This window comes from Scyliorhinus canicula, chromosome 28 (assembly GCF_902713615.1).
Source record: "Scyliorhinus canicula chromosome 28, sScyCan1.1, whole genome shotgun sequence".
Lineage (NCBI taxonomy): Eukaryota > Metazoa > Chordata > Chondrichthyes > Carcharhiniformes > Scyliorhinidae > Scyliorhinus > Scyliorhinus canicula.
In genome coordinates, this window is record NC_052173.1 from 12,491,489 (window position 1) to 12,501,436 (window position 9,948).

A 9,948-nucleotide genomic window follows, 5' to 3' on the forward strand; every position below is an offset into this window, starting at 1 on the left:
ACAACGGCTCCGTGACCCTCCCGCGACCCACCTGTGGGTCGCGACCCACCTGCGGGTCGCGCCCCCGACTTTGAAGAACACTGTTCTAATTTCTTCACCCCTGTCTTTGCTGAACTTCATTGGTTCCCAGTGCACCAGTACTTAATTAGTAATTAAGTAATTACTGGAAGGAATACAGTAATTCCCGTACCAGCCTCCCCGGACAGGCGACTAGGGGCTTTTCCCAGTAACTTAATTGAAGCCTACTCGTGACAATAAGCGATTTTCATTTTCAATTATTAAAATTCTCGGGGCAGCTCGGTGGCACAGTGGTTAGCACTGCTGCCTCAGGTCGCCGAGGTCCCAGGTTCGATCCCGGCTCTGGGTCACTGTCCGTGTGGAGTTTGTACATTCTCCCCGTGTCTGCGTGGGTCTCACCCCCACAACCCAAAGATGTGCAGGGTAGGTGGATTGGCCATGCTAAATTGCTCCTTAATTGGAAAAAATGAATTGGGTACTCTAAATTTATTTTACAAAAATAAAAAAATAATTAAAATTCTCATCCCATATTAAATCCCTCCATCGCCCCTCCCCTCTCTATCTCCATAACCTTCACACCTACAACCCTTCACGAACTCTGCATTTCTCCAACTTTGCATCTTTAAGTATGTATCACTCTCTTTGCTCTACCACCGACAGCCGTGCCTACAGCTCTGGAATTTCCTCCCTAAACCACTCTAGCTCTCCACCCAATTCTTCCTTTAAGACCCTTCTGAATATTTACTTCTTTTTTTATTTTATTTTAAATTTTTCCCAATTAAGGGGCAATTTAGCGTGGCCAATCCACCTACCCTGCACATCTTTGTGTTGTGGGGGTGAGATCCACGCAAACACGGGGAGAATGTGCAAACTCCACACGGACAGTGACCCAGCAGGGAATCGAACCTGGGACCCTGGTGCTGTTAAGCCACAGTGCTCTTCACTTGTGCTGCCCAAAGAGAATTCATGAAGAGAATTGTTTCATTACTGGATCAAGAGTTTAAGAATATCTCAACTTGACTCTGGGATTGAACCTGGGACCTCAGCGCCGTGAGGCTGCAATGCTAACCTCTGCGCTACCGTGCTGCCCTCTTAAAATTTACTTCTGTAACCAAAATTAGGGCAGACCACTTGCCCTGATATCTCCTTGGGATGAGTGTCAGTTTATGTCGAATTATACTCCCCTGTAAAACACTTTGACATGTTTACAGCATTAATGGTGTGGTATAAATGCAAGGTGTTGCGGAGCTGGGTCAGAGGGGTTGATTCCCAGTGGGTCAGAATGGAGGAGAGTGTGCAGGGGGTTGGGATTGAAAGCACTAGCAACAGCACCGCTCCCGATAGCTTCGGGGAAATACTCGGGGAGTCCGGTAATAATAGCTTCATTGAAAATCTGGAGGCAGTTTTGCCAATACTTCGGGTTGGGGCAGGGTCAAGGGAAATGCCGATTCGGGGGAACCACAGATTTGAGCCAGGGAGGTGGGATGGAAATTTTCGGAAATGGGAGGAGAAGGGGATAAAGACACTAAAAAATGTGTTTCTTAGGGGTCGGTTTGCAGGATTGAAGGAGCTGGAAGCGAAGTATGGGCTGGAGCAGGGGGAAATGTTTAGATATATGCAGGTTCGAGATTTTGCCAGAAAGGAGATACAGAGCTTCCCAGAGGAACCGGCCTCCACATTGCTGGAGGAGGTGCTGATGACAAGGGGACTGGAGAAGGGGGTAGTGTCAGCGGTTTACGGAGCTACTTTGGAAGAGGAGAAGGCACCACTGGAAGGGATCAAAGCAAAGTGGGAGGAAGAGTTGGGAGAGGATATGGAGGAGGGGTTCTGGTGTGAGGTGCTCTGGAGAGTGAATGCCTCTACCTCGTGCGCGAGGTTGGGGCTGATACAGCTGAAGGTGGTGTATAGAGCGCACCTCACGAGGGCGAGGATGAGCCGATTCTTTGAAGGAGTAGAAGATGTGTGTGAATGTTGCGGGGAGGGGGGGGTGCTAATCACGTTCATATGTTTTGGGGGTAATTTCTAAAGTGGTGCACGTGAAACTGGACCCGGGTCCCCGGGAGGCCATATTCGGGGTGTCAGACCAGCCAGGATTGGAAACGGGGCCGGATGCAGATATTGAAGCCTTCGCCGCGTTGATCGCCCGAAGGCGGATCCTGATAGGTTGGAGAGCGGCCTCTCCACCCTGTGCCCTGGCGTGGCGGGGGGACCTGCTGGAATTCTTGACTCTTGAGAAGGTTAAGTTTGAACTAAGGGGAAGGATGGAGGGGTTCTACAATTCATGGGCATTATTCATTGGGCACTTTCAAGAACTGGATAACATCGAACATTAGTTGGGGCGTGTGGGTGGGAGGGTTGGGGAGAGGGTGGCTGTTAATGGTGGCAATGGGTGATCCATCATTCCTTTTTGTTACTTGTTTGTGTGAACATGCGGGCTAATGTTCGGGGGTTGATGGGAGGATGGGATCATTGTTATTGATATGGGGATTGACATATTTGTTGCTGATTATTGTTTATTGTTGGTGGGTGTAAATTTGGGAGAAAATGTGAAAAAGGAGGAGAATAAAAAAATATTTAAAAAAAAAAAATAAATGCAAGGTGTTATCTTTTTATTTGGACTCTGGTGGAAAATCATGTGAGTAGCAACCACTTTCACGAGCTTATCGTTTTTACTACAGCTGCAAGAATGGATTTTGCAGCAGTATACAAAATATCTAAAGTATATATATGGCTTGTGGGGCTCTGCAGTGGATTGATCTTTTGCTATTGAATGTTGCCAGTTAGAGCACAATTGAGTGAGAGCAGTGTGGACCTGATTAGGCAGGTCTATTGTACTGAGAGTTTATTCCAGTACAATTCTGCTGATGGCGACACAGTTATTGCCTGGGTCTGAATCCAGCCCGCTATTGGCTGGGTTAGAGCAGGCCACTATTGGCTGGAGGACTAGATAAATTCTGTCCAAATAACATCACATTCCTGACCTTTCTGCAGACTCCCCCCAACCCTCTCAACCCCACACATTAATGCATTGCCCGAACCTTGTTATTTTCATTGTCCCTGCACCTGATGACTGCCTAATCTCTTCTGTTGGAAAACGAACATGTGTACGCATCAAGTAAGAACAGGCTCGGAGGCTGTGTTGCTAGCCGTGGTTAAATAGCCTGCTAATGCTCTCTGTCATGGCTCACACACAGCACCTAGGCATTCACAGAACTGGATCCCAATAACTTCAGGAGAGGAGGGGTAATTGTAAAGCTACAATTGAGAAGGAGAATGTGCACAATGCTAGGTTTCCCTTGAGAAGTACAGTCAATAAACCAATCCAGGGGTTCAACTGACAATGACTCAAAGTTTGCTTTCCTGGTTTATGATGTTGTGTAAATTCCTTAATTAAGTTCCTGCCAGCCATCAGTGTATGAGATGAATCTGTACAGAAAGTGTTGTATATTTGCAGAATTTACTTTGTTAAAAAATCTTGTAGAGGCAAAATGGCACATAAGCAGAACTTAAATGAAGCCAGCCATGACATCAAAACAGTCATTTTAAAGACTTTTTTTGAGAAATATCAGAACTGACAATGCGTTAAGTAGTGGTGTCTAGCTGCTATTGTATTCAGGTTAGTAATTAAACTGAGACAGCACGGTTGCACAAGTGGATAGCACTGCCAGGGTCCCAGGTTCGATTCCCGGCTGGGTCATTGTCTGTGCGAAGTCTGCACGTTCTCCCCGTGTCTGCGTGGGTTTCCTCCGGGTGCTCCGGTTTCCTCCCACAATCCAAAAATGTGCAGAATAGGTGGATTGGCCATGATAAATTGCCCTTAGTGACCAAAAAGATTAGGTGGGGTTATTGGGTTACGGGGATAGGGTGGAAGTGAGGGCTTAAGTGGGTCGGTTCAGACTCATTGGGCCGAATAGCCTCCTTCTGCACTGTATGTTCTATGAGACGATTAAATGAGAGCAACAATAACTTGCATTTATATAACCCCTTTGACGTAGGAAAATGTTTCTTGAGTTACAGCTCTTTAGTGCGATACCTTCACACATTTTCAAACAGTGCTGTGGGACCTGTTGTACGCATCTGAGAGGGCAGACAGCCTCTTGGCTCATTTGAAAGATAGCATCTCTGACAGGGTCGGGATAGAGAACCTTGCAATTATACAGTCCCTTTAATGGAGGAAAATGTTTCTTGGGTTACAGCTTTTTAGTGCTCTGCGTTCATCCAGCAATGCCATGATTGATTATCTTGTAATTGTCATGAAAGAATCAAGAACAAGAGGGCAGATTTAAGTAATTGGTAAAAGAAGTGAAAGAGACATGAGAATAAGCTTTTTCACGCAGGCAAGTGATTAGGGTCTGGAATGCTCTGCCGAAGAGTGTGGAGGAGGCAGATTCAACTGAGGCATTCCTTTTTTAAAAAATAACTTTAGAGTATCTAATTATTTTTTTCCAATTAAGGGGCAATTTAGCGTGGCCAATCCACCTACCCTAAACATCTTTGGGTTGTGAGGGTGAAACCCACGCAGACACGGGGAGAATGTGCAAACTCCACACGGACAGTGACCCGGGGCTGGGATCGAACCCGGGTCCTCAGCGCCCTCGGCAGCAATGCTAACCACTGTGCCACCGTGCCTCCCCCAACTGAGGCATTCCAAGGGAATTAGACTGTTATCCGAAAAGGAAGAATGTGCAGGGTTACGGGGAGAATGGCTGCTCATTCAGAGAACTGGTGCAAACACGATTGGCCAAATGGCCTCCTTCTGCGTAGTAAGCAGTCTGTGATTCTGTGTATGACCTCCTCCGTACTGTACTGAAATGTCAGTCAAGATTGTTGTGCTCAAGTCTCTGGAGTGGGGCATAAACCCTCAATCTGTAACTTTGAGGTGAGGGATCTAGCACTGACACACAAGAAGCGAGTTGGAACATTGGCCGGAGCTTTACTGCCTCTCCTGCCAGTGGGATTGGGAAATCACACCAAAGTCAATGGACTTTTGAATGGCTCGCAGCATTCTCCAGCTCTGCTCCTTCCACAACGGCTCTGGAAAATTCCACCCATAGTGTGCATGTGTTGTTTTATTTCCTCTCAAAGTCGCTGACTTAAGCCAGAATACTCGTCTATGCCACAGTCATCAGCTCTCAGAAACCCTGATCAAGTCGTCACGTGGCAACCTAAACAGTGAAAGTTTAATTTTCTGATCGATATTTATTATGTTAAAATAAGTTGTCGTTCATTAAAATAAAACACATTATTTTCAGTACTAATGCTAATTAAATAAAAAATTGAATAAAGAAAGTATTTCAGTCAGGCTAAGTTAATGCATTACACAAGTAATTAAACTTTCCTTTCATGGGTTTAAGTGCTCTTCATTAAATATCCATTAAGTAAGTTTTGTTTGTGTTTTCGACAGTAGATTTGTTTTATTCATGTTCAGGATGTGGGCAACCTTAGTTAGGAAGGTGGTATTTATTGTCCTTTCATAGTTGCCCTGAGGTGGGGATAGTTTTATTGTTTGTTTCTTCTACAACTAAGTGTTGTGCTGGCCATTAAGAATCAATCGTGTAGTGTGGGCATGGAGTTGGATCAGGTGTGAATGCAGCTTCCCTTCCTCGAAGGACACAGTGGACTAATTGGATCTTTCTGACAAACTGGAAGATTCAAGGGTCATTCTTTGGTGCCAGTTCACAAATTACAATTGAACTCACAATGTCATAACCACTCGTCTACCACAGTCCCAGCATTTAAAAAGCCTGTGCTCTGACAGTGTAAAGTTAATCATCCGTGTCAGTGGTAGTGGAAAGTTGCTGTGTTGTCTGCTAATGGCACTGCAAGGAATCCATATTAACAGCAGTGTGAGGTTAGAGTGTAGGTTAATGATGGTGTTGGAAATATGTATGTCTTAACAAAAGTTTGAGGTTAAATAGGCAGCTTATGACACTTGAAAAAATGCTCTGAAAGGTAATTACAAAATCAGTCACCGTGCCAGTCTAATTTTTTTATTGTCTGTACAAATGAAGGAAATTGAAACAACAATGAAAGAGTTATTACTGTGATAAATTAGATTAAGACTGAAGAATAGTGTTGATCAGCTTTACTGATTCAAAATCAATGGGCAGCACGGTAGCATGGTGGTTAGCACAATTGCTTCACAGCTCCAGGGTCCCAGGTTCGATTCCCGGCTTGGGTCACTGTCTGTGAGGAGTCTGCACGTCCTCCCCGTGTCTGCGTGGGTTTCCTCCGGGTGCTCCAGTTTCCTCCCACAGTCCAAAGATGTGCAGGTTAGGTGGATTGGCCATGCTAAATTGCCCTTAGTGACCAAAATTGCCCTTAGTGTTGGGTGGGGTTACTGGGTTATGGGGATAGGGTGGAGGTGTGGGCTTGGATAGGGTACTCTTTCAAAGAGCTGGTGCATACTTGATGGGCCGAATGGCCTCCTTCTGCACTGTAAATTCCATGATTCAATGTATAAACTGATTAAAGAAGGAGAGGTGTCTGCAATTAAGTAGCACCAGTAGTATTGAATGTGTTCGAGCATTAGCAATTTACAAAATGCAAGTAAAGAGGCAACATCTAATATTTGGATACATTGCACACCTTCGTATACACTTTCTGAAATAACATCCCCTTCCTATTATGTCTGTTGATACACCATCACTCTGATCCAGCACAAATTGATTAAAGATCCATCCCTGAAAAAACATACCTCTGCATAACCTCCCCCCTCTGACTGATATATCGGACCTAACTACAACAGTATTTGATATTTCCACACCCCCGATACAATGCAGCTCAATATCCCACACCCTCACCACAATTTGTATAATGGGGCAGCGGTGAACAGTTTTTACAGCTCCCAATGATAGTGAGTGATGGTTGATGGAGTAATAACTATTCCAATTTTCATAGAATTTCAAATTTGTCCTTTATTCAACAGTACTCACAGGGCTAAACAGGTTGTCCTGTCAATTTTCCTATTTCAACAAATCCTTTCTAATAGACCTCTAATATGTTATTAACTGTGGATTTGGCTTAATTCCTTCAGCAGGACATAAAACAGTTGAAAAAAGTCTCAGAATGCTTATTATGACCAAGTCCATGAGAATATGAAAACTTAGATATCAGATATCATTGGATCATTGCAACTCTATCAAATTATTTTAAAAATAAGTTTCAGCATCTATTAAACAGTGGGGCTAAGAAGTTGAAGTTTCCTTTCCCAACAGCAAGTCAGGTTTCATTGACTCCGCAGCCCTGGAAGTTGAGGTCAGATCTAGCCCAGATCGATAAGGTAAGGATGACCACCTTGGCACCTGTGAAATGGGGTTTTCTCCGTCTGATTCTCTGTGGAGATGAGACCATAGCAGAAAGTCTGCCAACAATTTTGCAGAAGATGTGGAAATCCATTCAGAATGACACATGGTTATCAGAAATATTAAGGCAGTGCCCTCATCGGACTACTTTAGACTGCACCGTGGGACAAGACAGGGCTGCCCTCTCTCCCCTCTGCTGTTTGCGCTGGCCATAGAGCCGCTGGCAATTGCACTGAGAGCTTCTAGGGGCTGGAAAGGGCTGGTCCGGGGGGAGTGGAACATAGAGTCTCGTTATACGCGGATGATCTGCTGTTATATGTTTCGGACCCAATGGAGGGGATGGACGGTATTATGGCAACCCTGAGGGAATTTGGCCAGTTCTCAGTATATAAATTGAACATGGCTGAGAGCGAGTTGTTTGTAATTCAGGCGAGGGGGCAGGAGAGTAGGATGAAGGGGTTGCCGTTCAGGCTAGTGGGGGAGAGTTTCCGATATTTGGGGATTCAGGTGGAATGGGACTGGGGCAAGTTGCATAAGCTCAACCTGTCCCGACTGGTGGAACGAGTGAGGGAGGAAGTCCGGAGGTGGGATGCGCTCCCGCTATCATTGGCGGGGAGGGTGCAGACTGTTAAGATGATGATTCTCCCGCGGTTCTTGTTTGTTTTTCAGTGTCTCCCCATCTTTATCCCGCAGTCCGTCTTTAAGAGGCTGAATGAAATTATTCTGGGATTTGTATGGGCAGGGAAGTCCCTGCGGGTGAAGAGGGTGATGCTTGAAAGGAGCAGAGAAGTGGGGCTGGCGTTGCCGAACTTCAGCAACTATTACTGGGCGGCCAACATAGCGATGATGAGGAAATGGATGGTGGGTGCAGGGTCGGTTTGGGAGTGGATGGAGGCTGCTTCGTGCAGGGGCACTAGCTTGGCATCCCTGGTCACGGCGCTTCTGCCGGCACGGTACTCCACCAGCCCGATAGTGGCGGCGGCTCTTTGGATCTGGGGCCAGTGGAGGAGGCATGTAGGGGAGGTAAGAGCATCTGTGTGGACCCCAATCTGCGGCAACCACCAATTTGCCCCGGGGAACATGGACGGGGGGCATCGACTGTGGAGGAGGGCGGGGATTGTGAGGATGGAGGATCTGTTCCTGGAAGGGAGCTTTCCGAGCATGAGGGCGCTGGAGGACAAGTTTGGGCTGGCGAGAGGGAACGACTTTAGATACTTGCCGGTGAGGGATTTTGTATGCAGACTGGTGCCGTCCTTCCCACGTCTCCCGCCGAAGGGGAGGCAGGACAGGGTAGTTTCTAGGGGAGAGGTGGGAGAGGGTGGAGTTTCAGATGTCTACAAGGATCTAATGGGAGCTGAGGATACGCAGACCGAGGACCTGAAGCTTAAGTGGGAGGAGGAGCTCGGGGGGAGCTGGAGGACGGTATTTGGGCAGAAGCCCTGAGCAGAGTAAACACGACCGCAACATGCGCCAGGCTCAGTCTGATCCAGTTTAAGGTCGTGCGCCAGGCTCACATGACGGTGGCCCGGATGAGCAGATTCTTCGGGCTGGAGGACAAGTGTGCTAGATGCGCCGGAGGGCCGGCTAACCATGTACACATGTTCTGGTCATGCCCTAAACTCAGGGGGTATTGGCAGGGATTCGCAGATGTCATGCGCCGGGTATTGAAAACTGGGGTGGTAATGAGTCCTGAGGTGGCAATCTTTGGGGTTTCGGAGGACCCGGGAGTCCAGGAAGAGAGGGAGGCCGACGTTCTGGCCTTTGCTTCCCTGGTAGCCCGGCGACGAATATTGTTAGCATGGAGGGACTCAAAGCCCCCGAGGGCTGAGGTATGGCTATCGGACATGGCGAGCTTTCTTGGCCTAGAGAAAGTCAAGTTCGCCTTGGGAGGTTCACTATTAGGGTTCGCCCGAAGGTGGCAGCCATTTATTGACTTCTTCACAGAGGAGTAAGCGTCGGCAGGGGGGGTGGGGGGCTAGGGTAGAGTAGAGAAGGGGGATATTGAGGCAGGTCCGTGCGTGAACAGAGCCGTGGTTTGCACTATGTTTAATTTGTACTTTGTGTCTTTTGTTTTTGTACTGTACAATGTCACTTTTTCTATATGCCTAAAATACCTCAGTTAAATTGTTTTTTAAAAAAGGCAGTGCTCTCGTACGTCTGGGATTAAGGCACGTGGTAGAGGCAGACAAGATCACCCTGGAACAATACTCAATGTAGGAGTGCTTAAGACTGAGTGACAAATTCTGCAATTATTCCATTCCTTTAAGAGACTTATTCTTCACATTGATTTGACAAAAATAATTTCTTGTTTCCGAGATAGTAACTCGAGCCTCAGAGCCTTCAGATAATGCAGCCTGTATTAATATTGATCTAACTTTGTATCTATAGTGGAAAGAAGTTCACTGAGGCTCCCTCTGACTTGAGGTTACTATATGATTGAAATCTGCATATAGTCCAGCTGTAATGACCAACAATACGCAATACATGTTTTTGACAGGTTGCTCTTCTCTAGTTTGTTATCAACTAAACTTCATGACAACCCTTACACGGTGTCAGGTTTTGGAATTGACTCACTTCGACCTCCAAAATGATTCAAAAGGAAAGAAAACGATAATATTTCAAATCA